The 18,685-nt window shown below is 48.0% G+C and overlaps 1 long non-coding RNA gene across 1 annotated transcript; it reads right to left on the bottom strand.

Moving 5' to 3' along the window:
• Window positions 1-13,354: 13,354 nt before the first annotated feature.
• On the bottom strand, window positions 13,355-16,118 carry LOC129622520 (uncharacterized). Its single transcript, XR_008700033.1, has 3 exons — window positions 16,009-16,118; window positions 15,073-15,472; window positions 13,355-13,449 (listed from the first exon to the last, which is right to left on the bottom strand). It is a non-coding gene; the product is annotated as an uncharacterized LOC129622520 (long non-coding RNA).
• Window positions 16,119-18,685: the final 2,567 nt, after the last annotated feature.

Here is an 18,685-nt window from a genome sequence, read left to right as displayed (position 1 = left end):
ACTTAACAATTTTGCCAGGCAGCCATGTGATCACAAGGGTACACAACCAATACATGTATAACCATTCTGCACCCACACGACCATTCCATTTTTCACTTTTAGTACAGTATTCAATAAAAAACCTTGAAGAGATGTTTAACACTTTATTATAAAATAGGCTTTGTGTTAGATGATTTTGCCCAAGCTGTAGGCTAATGTAATGTGTTCTGAGCACGTCTAAGGTAGGCTACACTAAGTGATGATGCTTGCCGGGTTAAGTGTATTACACGCATCTTCAATTTATGATGCTTTCAATTTATGATGGGTTTATTGGGACATGATCCCATCATAGAAAAGGGAGATCTGTACCAGTACAGAGCTGGGTATCCTCTAGCCCCACCCCCAGCAGCACACCGGGCCAGGTCTGAAGACCTGTCCCCGGACCCCCCCAACCCCCAACCCCCTGGCGGCCCAGACTTCTCCCTGCCCTGCCCTCAACCTGGGCTCACTTTAGGAGGAAGGGGGAAACTAGAAGCATCTTCACAACGTGGAGTAGAAAAGGGGACACTGCAGAGGAACCAGTTGTCTCGGCAACACGTCAAATCCACAACATGGGACTGAGTGTACAAACCAAAAGTCTCCAAGAAGGATTTCTCTTGGCTGTGTCCAGCATGGCCATGGATGTCCAGCCCCAAGCCAGGTGCCAGCCTCTCCCCTGCAGACCTGAGAGCTCCCTTTGCAGGCTGCTGGCCTGGGCTTCTCCACTTCCAGCCACTGTGGGAGTCCGGCCAGGCACTCCCACAGTACAGCATTACCCTCGCCTCCCATGAGAGCGACAGGATGTCAGAGCCGAGGAAGATGGGTCTGGTGTGGAGAGCGGAGACTCAGAGCATCCCACCATAGAAAAAAGTCAAAGATGAGCGTGAAAAAGATTTGCCCACAACACTCAGCAACCCAGTGGCCACCACCTCCACTCGTTTCCAGTTGACCTCTTCCAAGTCTGTGCCTTTTCTGATAGATAAGTCTTCTCTGCCTCTCTGGGTTGCTCTCTCTTGTCTCCATCCATGTATCTATCATGGGAAATGTATGAGAATGTTTCCATGATGCAAATACATCAGATGATATCATGGTTCAAACTTGGCCTCCTTGCAAAGCTCTGAGTCCTCACCTGCCCCTTTCTCACTGCTTTGAGCGCTGAAGCTTTCAAATAGGTATAAAAGTTGCTGATGGCCTTACACCAGGAGAGACGGTGTAAGAAAGGAGGCTAGAGACACAGAGGACAGCAGTGTGCACGTATAATCTAAGAAATCAGTATCATCACTGTCTATAATGGTTATTGATGTTCATGGATGTCAAGCCTTGTGCTGAGTGCTTTACACAGATTATCAAATTTAAATTTTACAGCAAACCAGCCAGGAAGGTCTGACAGTTTTCCCACTGAACAGGTGAGAGGGCAAGGCTATGCCAATACCACCAGGCAACACAACCCTGCTTGCTCCCCATTCCAACTTCTTCATGCTCACCAGTGTCTGACCTACATTCTTTTTAAACTGTGAAAAGTGACTCATTAGCAAGCTTAGGAAATAAATGTAGTGGGTCACAAGAAACACTTTGAAATGAAAGAATAAAAGTAGAATGCCCCAAATGTATCTTACATGGTCAAGGTAAACACTCTCATAAAACACTTCTGTTCCAGTTACACGTGTGTAAACATCCATGTATATGCATACACACACAGGCTGCAGTGGGATATGATTTTAAACATATTTCTTAATGTAGATCACAATAAAAAAAGAAAAACATTAAAAGCTGTTGTCCTAGACTCTCCATCCAGCCTCTGAATTCTCTATCCGGTTCTCCCCACTCTGTACACTCCGGGGGTTGCCTTGCCACCCCCATGGCTCCCTGCTTCCCTGGTTTGCTGAAGAACAGCCAGTAAGTTCCACGGACGCTGCGAGCCTGTCCTGGGGGCAAGCTAACTAGCAGGCTGCTGGGGCAGAGCCCTAAGTATGCCTTCTCCATCTGCTTCCTGCTTCAGCGAGGGGCTTCTGACTGCCCTGCAGGACTGACGTCTCCCAAAAGAGGCTTAACGGCTCCTTCCTCTCTGAGCTGGCAGGTTAGTGCCTTTGTTTCCAGAATTAGCACAGGTGCACCTGCAGGCAGGCGTCCTCATTAAGCTATTTTCTGCATCTTGATCCCGTAAGGATGGCTCCAGGGGACCTTTCAAATAAGCACTTCATTTGCAGTGGCCTCTCCAGATTGGAAAGGGTGGTCCCAGTTTCAGCAGCAGAGGGGGAGGGAGGCCCAGTCACCTGAGTTTTCTCTGCCAGCCCACGGCAGCTGGACCAGATCACAGAAGTAGAGAAGTCAGGGAAAGGCGGTGAGGTGGCGGCGGGGCGGGGGGAGGCGTGGGGCGGGGATCTCTCTAAGCCTTTTCCTTTCCTTGAGGCTCTCAACTTGTTCTTCGCTAGCACGGCAGGGTTTCTCCTAGCCGTGGACAAGTCCCAAAGCAGCAGCATGACCCTCTGTTCTAGGCTGCTCCTCCTTGTCTGTGGGGAAAAGATTCATTGATGGTGACATTCCAGGCGGAGGGGATGGTATTGGATAGAAGATTCCTGAAATCACCCCCGGAGAAGGCAATGGCACCCCACTCCAGTACTCTTGCCTGGAAAATCCCATGGACAGAGGAGCCTGGCAGGCTATACAGTTCATGGGGTCACAAGAGTTGGTGGGCTGCCACCTATGGGGTCGCACAGAGTCGGACATGACTGAAGCGACTTAGCAGCAGCAGCAGCAGCAGAAATCACCCCACTCCAATGCCCACCTACTTCTCTTCTGGGACCCACCCCATCCCTGTTGTCTGTGCAGCTCTGGGCCCAGCCTCCCCCCAGCAACCTCCCAATGTCCCCAAAGCACATGCCAGGAACCAGGCTGAGGAGTCAGTGGGACACACTTGGGTCCTGGATTTCACTTGCCATTCTCCTGGGGATGCAGGATCCCAAGGAGGACATTTATCATTGACAAGTTGGGGGTACTAAGAAACAAAGTCGAAGGTCAGAGTTAGGACCACCAAAAATCAGCAGAGAAGGGGATTTGTGGGCAGAGAGGTTATGGAAATGTAAAATTCCTAGAAATAGGAGCTGGACTGAGTTCTTAGAAAGGACATGAAGAGGGTCTGCATGCAGTGAATTGGGGTATAATGTGGAGGTCAGGCCCCCTTCCCTACTGCTCCCGTTGTTTAGTTGCTCAGTCATGTGCAACCCCATGGACTGTAGCCCACCAGCCTCCTCTATCCATGGGATTTCCCAGGCAAGCATATTGGAGTGGGTTGCCATTTTCTTCTCCAGGGGATCTTCCCGACCCAGGGATCAAACACAGTCTCCTGCTTGGCAGGCGGATTCTTTACCCACTGAGACATATGGGAAGCCCCTCACTTCCTACAGCTGCCCCTAAATGAATAAATAAGTCCCCCTGGTGCGTCAGATGGTAAAGAATCTGCCTGCAATGCAGGAGACCTGGAGATCCCCTGGAGAAGGGAATGGCTACCCACTCCAGTATTCTCGCCTGCAGAATCCCATGGACAGAGGAGCCTAGCAGGCTATAGTCCATAGCGTCACAAAGAGTCAGACAAGACTGAAGTGACTTAACATGCACCCACGCCCACTCTAATATACACAAATTTACCCCATACCAACTCTACTAGTATTGTGCAGAGTGCTGGAATTCAGCAATGAATCAGATACAACTTCTATACTCAAAAGTTGAGTAAAGAAGAGCAAGTACAAATTCCATTTTAATAGAACTAGGTCAGAGCTAAGACCAGAGTATGTACAAGACTTGATGGAAGCTCAGAGGAGGTACCTAACTTCACTTGGGGGCCAGGGAAGACTTCTCCAAAAGCTGCTAACTGAATTGAGTCTTAAAGGAAGAAGGGAAATCAGCTGAGGAAAAGAGAGAAAAGGACACTCCAGACCAAGGGAACAGCATGTGCCGAGGCAAGGCAACTAGGAACCATGAGAAGCACAGAATGACCTAGAAACAGGTCAGGACAGCTGGAGAGAAGCCAACACTGAGGGCTGCCCTCCTGAACAGTAGAAATAAGCTGGAAGGAGGGGGTGTGTTCGCGTACTAAGTCGCTTCAGTGGTGTCTGACTCTTTGCAATCCGATGGACTGTAGCCTGCCAGGCTCCTCTGTCCATGGGATTCTCCAGGTAAGAATACTGGAGTGGGTTGTCATGCCCTCTTCCAAAGGATCTTCCTGACCCAGGATCGAACTCATGTCTCACGTCTCCTGCATTAGCAGGTGAGCTCTGTACCACTAGTACCACCTGGAAAGTCCAGAAGGAGGGAGATGGGGAAGCAATGGAGGACATAGGAAGTTTGCACCAGATCTATTCCTAAAGAAGAGAAACCCACACCAGGGCCAAGGAAAGGTGGGCATCCCTTAATAGGGGTGAGGGACCATGAGGAGTGGCATTGGGCCCCCAAGGGTGAGGTCACTGCTCCTGCTGCTGCTGAAATTTCCGCTCCCTGGAGGTGCAGCCCCCACTGGAGGGCCCAGGGCCAAGCATGCCAAGCATCCCTCCACAAAGCCTGTTCTTAGCAAAGGTTTTCCTATGACCTTTCTTGGAGAGGAAAAGACAAACACTCCTCCCCAGAGCCCTTCCATGTCCAGTTTTCCAGAGAACTCCTCCCCTGCTGGCCTTGGGAGGGGGTGAGACCCCCAGGGATCAGGCTTAGGAGAAGTAACTGAAGGAAGATTTCCAGGGAACAGGGAAGAGCAATCTGGTTAAAGGCTGTCAACTACGAGGTTGTCCTCAGGGCAAGAGCTCTTGGCAGGAACGTCTCAGTTCAATCAGGTTACTCCACTGGCAGACCCTATTTTTTTTTTTAATGGGGGAAAAAACAACCTCCAGAGATGGTGAAACGTAATTCATTAAGACCACCACAAAGCAGGTTCTGAGTTTGGAGGGAAGGTGAAGGAAACCCCATCAATTTCACACATGGAAAGGCAAAAGCAGATTTATCTATGTCTCTGACACCTGAGTAGTTTACAAGTATTTATAAAATCTAATATTTGGGGGACCATTCTATTTTTGCCCATAAATCTGAGCAAGATATAAATAATTAAGAGAAATTAAAGAAAAACAGATATAAAATGAAGACTAATTTACTAGGGAAAACAGATGCTTCCAGGGCATGTGGTTGCCAGATCCCTGTTCCATCATTGTCTCCAGCAGATGCCGGGACAAGCAGCTCTGACGGTATTAGAAAGAATCACCTTCTTGTCTGAGCTCCAGAAGTCTCACTTGCTGTGATACCCTAGCCCCCTCTGAGACTCTTTCTCTTGTCATACATCTGTGCCCTGCTTCTGAGAGGGACAGTGAATACCATGAAAGCAGGGACCATGCCAAGAAATGAGTCAATGTGGGTTTCTAGCCATCTAGTCCTGACCTAGAATCTCAGAAAGACATGTCACATGGACACACTTGACAAGCCCTGCTCCTTCTGCCAGCCCTTCTGCCTGGTTCCAGGCCTTCCTCCCTGTGCCACCATCCCAGTGCCCATTAAGCCCAGTTACATTTTCAGGTGGGATGTGCTTGGAAGAGGGAAAACTGCAATCCTTGCACCCAAAGGGAGCTGGGCCAACAGGGGACCCATAAGCCTCCTCATTCCAACCTTCTGCATGGACCCTTTGATCTGAGATCTCAATTTTGTTCAGGATGTTCCTGAAAGCTTTAACAACTCCTGCAAATTAGACCTACTTCTGATTTTTCCTTTTTTTTTTTTTTCCTTCCTTTATTTATTCCACAGCTATTTTAAAAATTCAATGTGGAAACAGAGTCAAGGACACCTGCCACCTTCATAGGTTTATCCCAGTGAGGAAACAGACAAGGAATCGAACCCGGGTATTGGCCAGGTTCAATCCCTGGGTGGGGAGAAGGGAATGGCAACCCACTCCAGTATTCTTGCCTGGAGAATCCCATGGACAGAGGAGCCTGGTGGGCTACAGTCCATGGGGTGGCAAAGAGTCAGACATGACTGAGTGACTAAACACACATTGACTGGGTCTCCTTCCTTGTAAATAGAATTTGGCACATACCCATCTGATCCACCCATTTTGGAAAGTTCAGTGGCTTCTCTGAAGTTCCTGTGTATTCCAAGGAAAGTGAACCCCCTCATGTTGGTTCATCCACCTGTACTTCCTCCTCTGAATTTTTTCCTCTGTGTGTTACAGCTGTTTATTTATTTCCACCATGGAAGAGACCCAGACATGAACCCACCTCCCTTCCTGGATTTATACCACACACTCACACATGTAGGGTAAATTTTACAGGAGGTTTGGGGAGGTAAGCGTTGTTTATATCTCAAAAATGCCTATAACTTCCATTGAACATGAGTTATACTGTTCTTAAAAATTCTTGGCCAGTTCACCATGCTGATCAACCAGCCTCTCCCCACCTGATTCCCCCAAACTGTCTTCACTGACACCTGTATTCTCACCTAGTTCTTATACATAACAGTTTAGTGATCTCTTTGGTTTCCTTGCCTCCTGCTAATCTAGGTCCCCAGAGTCCCACCTTCTAAACCAAGAGCTTGTCAAGACATTTTTCTAAATAAATTCAGTACCTTCCTCAAAAGAAATTCCATACCATTTATGAAGAAAAATGTCTTCTACTGAAAAGATAGGCATTGAGTACAGACTGTGATCAGACTATGGCATGGGAATGCATTGAATGTTCTGAGGGCACAGAGAAGGAAAAGCCTAAATTGAAGAGACAGAAAAGGTATCCCAAAGGAAATGCCATCCCAGTTGAGACCAGGGAAAAGTGTAGAATTAGCCAAGAAAAGAGGCAGAAGCTGAGGAGAACAACAAAGTCCTAGAAGCAAGAGAGAGCTTGGCACATTCTGGGCATCACAAGAGGTCCACAGAGGCCGAAAGGAATAGGGCCTGCTGGATGGGGCTGGAGAGTTGGCGGGTGGTGGGGTGGGGAGGCTGGGTCAGGGTCACCTTATTGGTCAGACAAAGAGGTCTGGACTTGATCCAGGAGGCAGTGAGGAACCATTGAGGGTTTCCAGCAGAAAAGTGACAAGGCCAGATTTGCAATTTGGAATGATGAGCCGTGGCTGAAGGACAAGAAGTCAGTGATTAAGAATCAAGACTGGAAGGAAAGACCAGTGGGAAGTGAGGACTGTGGTCCATTTGGGAAAGATGACGGTGGCCTGGACAAGGGAAGTTCTAGTGGGAAGGAAGAGAGGGAAACAACTTCCAGAGAAAGGGACAGACTTCCCTGGCAGTCCAGTGGTTAAGACTTCGCCTTCCAGTGTAAGGGACACAGGATCAATCTCTGGTCAGGGAGCTGAGATTTCCACATGCCCCAGGGCCAAAGAACCAAAACATAAAACAGAAGCAATATTGTAACAAATTCAATAAAGACTTTAAAAATGAACCACGTCCCAAAAAAAAATTATAAAAAAGAGAGAGGAAGGGAGCTGTCATCTCTTGATGTGGAGTATAAAGGGGGTGGTACTAGACAACTCCAGGTTCTCGGAACTGGGAAGTGAGAGGGCAGGCAGTGGTGTTTGCTGAGTTGGGGAACACGGAGGAGGAGCAGGGAGTTTGAGAGAGACTCACCTGCCTCTCTCCCTGACTGTTACACAAGACACATGTGTTCCCATCTTGGCACTACCCCGGCCCTCGAAAGTCACCAGACAGGAGGGGACCCAGCAAGGCCTAGACAGAAAAATGCAGCTATATATTTTTCTCAGACACCATGAGAAACCAGTGGAGGTGTCTGTTGGCCATGGGGGGCCCACCCAGTCTCAACACTGCCCCGGTGACCCTCTCTGGCCCCAGTGGTATGGCCTCGCTCACAGGAGAGTTCCAGATCAGACCACGGCTGCCCCCATCGGGGTCTCCTGAGTTGGAAATCGCACACCGCAGCTTTCCCCCAGCCTGAGAGGAGACGCCTTCTTGTTTGTTCTCTTCCACACACAGAGCCATTCATCAAGTCCAGGAGAGCCAAGCACAAAGGTAATATCACTTAGCCAGGCTGCAATTAGCAGATTAGCGGCTTGTTGCTCTTGTCGTGTGTCCCACACTATGACCTCACGAAGGCCCAGCGCGTCTCCACACAGGGCTGCTCCAGGAAAGGGCCCATCGACTTCTCTGGCAAAAAAATCCCCCAGCCTGTCACCGTGAGTTTCCCTGTTGTAGAGCTAAACTACAATTGATGTTCTGTCTCTATCAATTTCTCAGGAATGCTGGGACGCGAGCCCAGTATTAATGAAGACAGCAGAGAGGAAGGCATGAGATTGGCCCCACTCCAGAGCTGATGGAGAGCGTGGATACTGAGTAATTCCCGGAGACCTGGAGAGGCCCGAATGAGGCAAAACAAGCACGCCCCGGGGTCACACACAAGGCTTGGTGGGGCAGACAGATGCTGAAAAGGCTTGGGAGAGAATTTCTGCTGGGAAAAACAGTCTCAAGATTGTCCCTTTTATCATCACATGTCATTTTCATCATCCAAGAAAGGCAATTTTACTCCAGATTAAAAGGATATCCTCATAGGTATCTACATATGGTAATACACAATCACACACATACAAGTCACAAACTCTCACACACAGAGTTTATAGGACACATTAGGGGACCAGGGTAAAGCCAGAATTACATCTCAAGAAAGGGGCTGATGCTATAACCCCATATGTTTGGCCAAATCCCTCAGCACCCCTCAGGATGGCCTCTCCAATCAGAAGCCCTCCCAGGTCACGAGCAGGGGAGGCATTGATTGGTGTGGGAGGCCACAGTGGTGTCAAATTAAAAGTCAATATGAGGCTTGTCTTCATCTCAGTTTGAAAAATGAATAGAAACTGGTCATAGGCTCCTGTTTCTCAGACAGTGCCATTTGGGGGCTTCTGGTTTGGGAACCTTTTCTTAATCACATATAATTCCTTAATCCTTCCAAACTGACCAGCTCCTTTTAAGTTTTAAGTTTCATCATTCCAATGAAGATGGAACAATTCTGCTAAGCCATAAACGCTATCAAACCATCTTCCCGCCTCTAGGATGTGGGTCTCTGAGAATCTGGAAAACACAGCAGGCTCCATGGGTGCACAAAGTAACCCAAGGGGGATGGTGGGACAACCCAAGCATTGAAGACAACCACACTTGCCTCACAGATGCTCAGGAGAATCAAAGCAAATAAATGGAAAGTGATGTGTGTGTTCAATAAGGTAACTCAATAAGGGAACTCAATATGGCTGGAAGTCTCCCCTTACCTCTTATTATTATCTCAATAATAAGAGATATTATTAGGGTTATGAACATTTTAGCACTGCTAAGCCACTGAAATGGTTGGGAGAACGGAATTTACTTATATGCTCCAAGGCCCTCAGTCCCTCCTGGAATGTATAAGCTGTGATAGAGCAAAGTTTAACCACTTTCTCCTACTGCAACTGTTCCTGAACCACCTCACCAACAATGTGCAATAGTCACTGCTGTTGTTGTTGTTTAGTCGCTAAGTTGTCTCCAACTCTTTGTGACCCCATGGACTATAGCCTGCCAGGCTCCTTTGTCCATGGGATTTCCCACGCAAGAATACAGGAGTGGGTTGCCATTTCCTCCTCCAGGGGATCTTCCTAACCCAGGGATCAAAGCCATGTCTCCTGCATTGACAGATGGATTCTTCACCACTGTGCCACCAGGGAAGAGACAGTACATAGTCACAATAATTTAATGCCTCTTATATGTGCTATGAACGGATTTTCATGGGATTTTAATTTATAGCAGTTATAATAACTGTTGTAATAGGGTTGTCTGGAAGGAAAGATGGGAAGGAAAAGTTTACGAACTACAAAAAGAAACAGAGAAAAGAGAATGCAGTTCAAGAGAACATAGGTCCTTTGCATGTAGTAAATGTTCAATAAATATTTGAGAAGGCAAGTTAAATGAACACACGCATCAGGAAAACACCATGTCAGGAAAAGTCACTAGACTTACATAGAAATGGATTTTTACTCCAAGTGTGGCCTTTTATACTAGACTTGCAACCTTGGAGAACACTTATGGCTTAGTCCATTTGGGCTGCTATAACAAAATAGCATGAACTATGTGACTTACAAGGGGCTTCCTTGGTGGCCCAGTGATAAAGAATACGCCTGCCAATGAAGGAGACACGAGAAACATGGGTTCGATGCCTAGCTCAGGAAGATCCCCTAGAGGAGGAAATGGCACCCCACGCCAGTATTCTTGCCTGACAAATCCCAGGGACAGAGCAGTCTAGTGTGCTACAGTCCATGGGGTCACAAAGAGTCAGATATGACTGAGCAACTGAGCACACACACATCTTATTTACAATTCTTGCATTTGTTTAATGCATTTCCTTCTACTCCATATTCTGTCTTGTCTGGAAGATGCACATTCTAGGATGTTGCTAACAACAAGTTCTGAAACATCTTAATGGGCAGGATACCTGGATTCTGTGCATTTGTGTTCAGAAGATGCACCCCAGAAATGGGGTTGCCAAAAGCAGGGGTGAAGCCAGCTGAGGAGTCGTTGCTGTAACAGGGCTACCCAGACACAAGCCATTGTGAAGACACCCTACGGTCTTGTGAGCGTCCAAGAATCTCTTAAGGTTATTTCAAAGAGCACAAGTGGGGACACTGTGGTGAATGACAGATAGCACTTAGTATGGGAGAATCCAGGAGATCACAGACCAATATTCCAGCTTCTGAGAGGAGATGAAAAAAAAAACTTGGACTTCCCTTGTGGCACAATGGACAAGAATATGCCTGCCAACACAGGGGACACAGGTTCCATTCTTGGTCCAGGAAGATTCCACATGCCATGGAGCAACTCAGCCCATGTACCACAACTACTGAAGCCCACATGCCCTAGAGCTTGGTGACAAGGGGAGCCACTGCGATGGGAAGGCTGCCCACTGCAGCAAGGAGTAGCCCCTGCTTGCTGCAGTTGGAGAAAGCCTGGGCAAAGCAATGAAGACTGAGCACAGCCAAAAATAAAATGAATAAGTTGAAAAAAAAAAAAAAACCTTGTTAAAGAGATAGCTGATGACTGAAGGCACCCAAGACTATTTTCTACAGAAGGAGGACCACACCAAGAATTCTTGCCCTGAGCTGTCTCTGTTTCTCAATGCCACTTTGTATGGCATTCCCAACAGTTAGAGCTCTGTTCATCCGCAGGCACTGATCTTGGGGGGCATCTGGGGTGTCTTCGTTGCCCAAAATTCTGCTCAGGTACCTTTTCCAAAAGGCCTCACCAAAGGGAGCTCTGTGGATGAAGAGCACGTCCACCAGAACCCAGGCCTCTGATGCCCTGCTCCTCCCTTTTTCTGTTCACATCTGCCTCCCCATCATGGGGCTGATTAGGTGAATTAGGTTACATGGGGCACGCCCTGGGCAACACCGTCAGGGAACCTATGCCTCTGACCACACTTTTCAGTGCTTTCCTGGGCAATGATCCCTTCCCACCACCGTGTTGAATCCCAGAGCATCTTTGCCAGCATCACTTACAAGGTATTAAGGGCCTTTCGCTGCCCAAGGCCCTGGGTGCTCTTTTCCTCTCACCCCCTCCCCAAAGGACAGTGGTTACTAGTGTGTGCAAAGGCTGAAGGATGAGGCCCAGTGTCCTTAATGCTTGAATTGGGGCTGGAGTTGGACGTTTCCCACATCAGCTGTATTGGTGCTATTTCTTCAGACCGCCGTGAACACACATGCCTCAGGGTGTTCCCTACTGTCATCTTCTTGGTTTTGTTTTTTCCCATGTCTCTTTGTCCCCACAAAACCAATGGCAACTGCAGAGCAGAGATCAGGTGTCTCACCTCTGTTATTGTATTAGGTACTATATTCACCTTAAAAAAGTCACAATTTTGTTCAGCAAAGTATACATGAGCAGAGGGCATGTGGGACACCATCGGTTGTCTCAGAATTGTGGCTGAGGCCCAGAGTGATGGATGAGAGCACCCCATATTCTAAACACAGAGGCAACCATCTCCCCTCACCATTTGCTTCAAGTTACCAGAACCAGCTCTGCCATCACCAACCACCAGCCTCAGTCAACACAAAAGAGAACTGGAGAGATAGATGGGGTGGCCTGCATAATTAAGATCCAGGATTCAGGGGGCAATGCCACTCCCTCCTGCCAAAGCTAGGGAAGAGAAAGTCTCCAGGAATCACTTGTAAAAGTTGAAAGTTGTTATGGGTTGAATTGTATCCCCAACTCCCTAAAAATTCATCTATTTAAGAACTAACATCAATTAGTATCTCAAATGTGACCTTTTTTGGAAGAAGGGTCATTGCAGATAAAGTTAGTTACAATGAGGTCATCCCAGAGTAGGGCAGTCCCTAACTGAATAAGAGGGGTGTCCTTATATAAGGAACACCCTGTGAGAAGAAACAGACACATGCACACAGGGAGAACACCATGTGGAAGTTAGAACTACTCCACCACAAGTCAGGGAGCTACCAGAAGGTGGGAGAGAGGCCCGGAATAGATCCTTCCATGACACCTTCAAAGGGGGCATGCCACTAGCACCCTGATTTTGGGCTTCTGGTCTCCAAAACGGTGAGATGATACATTTCTGATGTTCTAAGACAGCCAGTTTGTGGTGTGTTGCTAGGGTCGCCCTGGGAACCTAATGCAGAGATATCTGCAGGAATAAGAGACTTATCTCTCATTCATTTGTTTGATTGTCACCTTGGCATTAGAAAACTGGAGAGAGTGGTACGGTGGGAAAATGCCAAGAGGAAAGGAGAGGGGCGAAAGTGTCTGTCTGATTTCCTGGGTTCCAAGAGGTACAGAAGATGCCTGCTGCCCTGGGGTAGATACGATCAAGAACTACCCAATATAGGAGGCAGGAAAATATATAATTGATTGGGTGTAGCTTAAAGACTGCCTCCTGAGAATGGACCATGAGGTGGGGTCAGATCTCAAAGAGACCTCCAATGCCTAATCGAGTCTCATAGGAATAAGCCTTTGACAGCAGGGCTCTCTGGAGCTACTCACAGTTCACAAGCCAGAAGAGCGCTTACAGCCAACCTAGAAGACCACATTTCTAAGAGAGTAAGGTAGGGAGTAAGGGTAAGGGAGATGCTTGCCCTCCCAGGGTCTTTTAATCCCCTCCCCCTCCACATTCAAGGGACTAAATGCCAACCACACATACACACACACAAACACACTCACACATATTCACATTTTCTTTAGAAGTCACTGGCACCAGATGGCAGGACTAGACATTGCTGAGTAGAATGGGAAGAGCCGTGAGTCAAGTTTCAGGCGGAAATGTTTCCTTTTCATTAATTATTAGGAATAAACCTTAAAACAAGAAATAAGATTCTTCTAATAACCAAATGTAGCCGAAAAGTTACAGCATCTGGATTAGATCTTGTTAAAGGAGCCACAACCTGGGATGAAAAGAAGATTCCAGATGGTTCCATGAAACGTCCAGACTGGAAAAAAATAAAATAAAAACCATCATCCAAGGAATGAGTAGTGGCTCTTTAGTAAGCCTGGTACCTGTACTTAAGATAATGAATAACCATATCAACCAGTCTTGTTTTTAATAGGAGGTGATGGAGCAAGTGGGAAACCAAGGGGCAGAGCAGGCCTCTCTGGGTGGGACAGCCAGGAGAAACACAGTCAGGCTCAGCTGAGCTGAGCCTCATCCAACAGAAGGATGGGCCTTAGACAAGTGGAGAAGGAAGGGGGAGGATGGGTCAACATCTTTCTTAGTGAGGTAACTAGCAAAAGCATGTCCCCGGATGGGTGCTTGGGGAGGACTGGTGACTCCACATCCAGGAGTCGGGATGGTATGTGCCAAGACCCAGAAGGGGCAGGTATCAGGTGCTGGGGGGAGGGGGTCAAATATTTTGAATAAGGAAAGTACGAAGGAGAGATGGGAGAAGGGAGGCAGGGCCTCCTGGTGGGGGTTGTCAGTGCCAACCTATGTGGGGCGGATCCACCTCTGAGCAACCGTTGCCTGGGCCTCCAGCATTTGAAGGCTGTCCTGCCCTCACTGTTTACTCTCTTTTCCCAGGTCTGACCACGGGCACTTTGGAACGTCCCGAGGCCGTGATGTGCTGGGTGCAGGATAACCGGAAGGCACGACTGAGACTTGCCAGAAGTCCCAGTTTGACTTTGCCAAGTGCCTCAACTGCCAGAGCCCTCGTGGGGTAGATTCAGAGCTGCCCCGGGTGGCCCCTGCCCACAGCCCCCACTCCAGCCTGAGGAGGCAGAATCGGCTATTGAAGCTGATGAGACCGTGTGTTTTTTCTGGCTTCTGGCCACCAGAGAAAAACGCAACAAAGGAAAGAGAAGATATGGATTATTGGCGTGGAAGGCCTAATGACAAACACATTTGCATGTATTTCTGCAAGGAGACCCTGCCCTCTCTGTGGCCTATGTGGGTTTTCTCCTGTGTTTCAGAGGGCAAAGCCAAGTATGAGTTACAGGTATAGCATCCCTCCTCCCAGGGCCCTTGACTTAACATGTTTCCGGGTCCCAGAATCTGGGAAATCACTGTTCCACAAGCCTGACCAATCTTCTCCTATGTGTAGCTTCTCTATGCGGAGGGTTGGCTGGGCTTCCCCAGAGAGCATGGACCTTACTGAGTTCTGGGACAAAAGGCACAAAAGACATCTGCTTTGTTAACACCCATGAGCCAGGTACCAAGCTAAATACTTCATGTATATTGTTTCATTTGCTCTTCACAAATCCGTACACAGTAATGGATCTTATCCCCATTTTAAAGATGAGAAAACTGAGGCTCAGAGAACATACTCTTGATGTATGGCAAAACCAATACAATATTGTAAAGTAAAAAAAAATAATAATAATAATAAAAAAATTAAAAAAAATAAATTCCACATATATATTAAAAAAAGAGAGAGAGAACATACTCTTTTCATTCCCCTACATGGCCTCCCAGCGTGAGAGGAGAGCTACAGAGCTTATTAAAGATGATGAAAATTAGGATTCATAGATTTCAGTGCTAAGAAGGAACTTTAAACAATCTTTCCCAATCTCCTTATCATACAGTTCATAAACCTGAGGTCGGGGGAAAACAGACTTACCCAAGTTTGCACAAAGCTTGGAAGAAAGTGCTGTGTGTGCACTCCAGCCTCCAACCCCATCATAGTTGGGAGGAATCTTGAACAAAGCCAAGTTTAAGGATAGGAGAAAAGGACTATTCATTATCAAAGGGGCTGGAAAAATTGCCCAGCTCCCTACTCCTGCCTGCCCCAAACCCCTGAGTATGGGAATTTCCATGAACACCATAGAGATGCTGCTACTTGTGGGCGATGAGCAAACATCCTCACGTGGTGTCCACACATCTGTCACCTTCAGACCCCGGGTTTCATCAGCATCCTGGCAATTGAAGGCCTGACCTTTGCTCTCCTCAAGCAAGCCAACGCCAAGCACGCAGAGAGAACACCCTGGCCACAGTCAAGAAATGGAAGGACCTTGCGAAAGCTGGAATGTAAATTATAAATTATAAACAGAGTGTCAGTTTGGATAAACTCTTTTAACTTACCAGTGGACCTTGTCCACAAAGTTAATTAGGAGGAAAATAAAAGAAGGTCAGGAGAAACAGTGAGGAAAAAGGAACAGAGAAGCAGCAGGAGGAAAGATAGCAACTAAAAGACTTCAGAGACTGTCACGCAATGATAACCTGGCTGCCTGGAGTCCAGCCAGTGGCTTTTTACAGTGAAATCGCAAACCGACCCCATCGCAGCTGGACCAGTAAACCTGGAGGGAGGGCCTTGGCAAGAGGCTGGTCCAGCAGCAATACTTCAAGGCCAGCCGTGTCAGACCCACTGACCCCCACCAGCCCCACTCAGATCCTATCAGACCCCGAGCACTAAGATCCAGCCACTTCAGGTTGACCATGCTCAGGCCCTAAACTGATGAGAAACAGGCTGGGCCTGTATGAGGCCCCTCTGCCCCAACAGAAGGTGAAGTCATTCTGTCCTATGCCCAGGATCCAGTGGGTCTAGTCAAATACGCACCAGGATATGAATAACGTATGTACTGAGGCTAGGGTAGTGCCTGGCACACAGTAGGGGCTCACTATGTGGTCGTTATGGCTGTTTACAGTCTATACCAGGCACGGCAGAGATCAACGTCCTAAAACCTTTTCCCTTGGACACACAGACCCTGCTTCCATTCTCCTTTGCAGTTAGGCGTGGCTACGTTTGAGTTCCGGCCCAAGGAACGCGAGCGGAAGTGCTCTGCTCCACTTCTCGGCCCAGCCCATTAAAACCTTCTGTGCGCAATTCTCCCTTTCCCCCATCTGTCCGCCAGATACAGAAAACCTGGCAGAGCCATCCACAGTCCTCAGGGAGGACAAAACCAGACAGGGGAATTAATGTCTATAAACGAACATGGCTGATGCCACCTTGGAGAGACACCAAGAACATCACGTTGGATTTTGTGTGATGAGAAATAAACCTTCTACTCTACCAAGCCACTGAGATTTGCGGATGGGTTTGTTACGAGCCTACAATGTGGGAGACCTGAGTTCAATCCCTGAATTGGGAAGATCCCCTGGAGAAGGGAGCAGCTACCCACCCCAGTATTCTGGCCTGGAGAATTCCATGGACTGCAGTCCATGGGTTTGCAAAAAGTCGGACATGACTGAGCGACTTTCACTTTCTTTGTTACAAGCATTAATATTACTTATACTAACTAAAATGCCTAGACCTTACCCCTGGTTTCCTGAGAAGACTTCACAAGGACTGGAGTCTGGTTCTGACTCCCAGTTCTGAAGGAGCTTTGACCTTCTGTCTAGTTCCCGGAAGTGTCCCTGTGAGGTCTGGACAGACCTCTGCCAATAGTCCTTTTGCCACTGGGATTGACTTCTTGGCATGATATCTTATCTGCTGCCAACCCAAAAGCCATCCACTCAAAGGCAGATTGCTGCATCCCACCCACCCAACTCTAAACACACTGGGCTTAGCTGGCTCCTGGGTTACAATGACCATCTGTGCCTTTGCTCATAGGAGGCAACAGGAAGTAATGAAAAGAATGCTAGATCCCAAATCAGTCAAAATATAAAGGAAAAATGCCAAGGCCACATGTTATGACATTAGGTCCTGGAAGCACAGGCTGTGATCCAGAAGCAGAGCTGTGGACATATTCATCACACACCCAGGAATGGATCAACACCAGGGAGTAGGCACACCTCACCAGGAGGTGTGGTTAGCTGGGTCCCAGTGTGTTTCATTGTAAGTCTATATACATCTTTCCTTCCCTTCTCTCTCCAGCACTAGTAGCAGCTCTACCATTTACTAGCTGGAGACCATGGCCGATCAGCTAACCTGCCTGAGCTTTCAGTTTTGTGATGTGCTGTGTGTGTGTTGGTTTATAAAATGGAAACATGAGTGTATTCCTTGCATGCTTAGTTGTGTTCCTTGGCAATCAGGGAAGATGAAGAGGCAGCTCTGGGTAAACTCTGAAGAGGAAGCTCTGTGTGTTGGGACAGTGTAGGGGTCTCATTCTGCTGCTACTGCTAAGTCGCTTCAGTCATTTCCAACTCTGTGCAACCCCATAGATGGCAGCCCACCAGGCTCCTCTGTCCCTGGAATTCTCCAGGTAAGAATACTGGAATGGGTTGCCATTTCCTTCTCGAATGCATGCATGCATGCTGTGCTGCTGCTGCTAAGTCACTTCAATTGTGTCCAACTCTGTGCGACCCTATGGACAGCAGCCCACCAGGCTCCTCTGTCCACAGGATTCTCTAGGCAAGAATACTGCAGTGGGTTGCCATTTCCTTCTCCAAGGGGTCTCACTAGGCCCCTCCAAATCCTGGTGTATCCCCAACCCACATCCTCACAGCTACTTCTGTCTCCCATCTCTTCTCTAAGGCCCAGCACAGATTAATTTCTCCCTCTACCTGTTGACCATTTGTTTACTTCTCTCTAGCTGTTGGCATTGCATATCTGTATCTCTAAGACAGCTATATGTTCTCAAATGCTGTTGGCTAGTTGAGGTGGGGAGGGGCTTTCCTTCCACACTAGACTGCCAAGGACTATGTGATACTCATCTTAAGTGATTTCCCCTATAAGCCAGCACACACAGCCTGTATTTAACAGGGGTTCACTTCTAGAAAAAGGGCACCTACACACACCTTTGGAGTGAGAGGAAACTAGGAGACTTCAGGAAGGATGTGTTACTTGACTTCAGACTCAAAAAAAAAAAAAAAAAGTAGAGACATTAACCAAACAAGTGAACAGCATATTCAAAGGCCAGAAAACTACTCAGAGGATAACCCTTGGTGAGGGTAGCCAGAGCCAGGGTGGACTAATGGTCAGGAAGGGTGGATCCCACAGGTGGACAGGTCCCGGGGGGCAAGGGCTGACCCATAAGAGAGAAGAGAGCCTTGGGCACACAGTCTTCAGCATGGGCTCTGGCTTTTTTGCCTGTCTAAATCCTGCTATTCCATGTCTTTTTGTTCCCAAGATAGTGACTCAGAAAGCCCTAAAGAACCATCCTAAGTTTTTCACATCCAGCATGAGGCTCAAACACGGGCATGAGATGAGCATGGGCTCGGACAGACGTAGGCTGCCCAGGCTGAGCAGCAGGGGCCCTCCACTCAGGAGTGCGCTGTCTCCCTGCCAGCCCGGGGATGGCCACACAACATTTCAGCCCTGCCTCTTTTGTGTTCCATATTCATACTTTCTTGAC

This window comes from Bubalus kerabau, chromosome 11, assembly GCF_029407905.1.
Source record: "Bubalus kerabau isolate K-KA32 ecotype Philippines breed swamp buffalo chromosome 11, PCC_UOA_SB_1v2, whole genome shotgun sequence".
NCBI lineage: Eukaryota > Metazoa > Chordata > Mammalia > Artiodactyla > Bovidae > Bubalus > Bubalus kerabau.
Note: the sequence above shows the minus strand (reverse complement) of the source record. Positions and strands in the feature narration are given on the sequence as shown.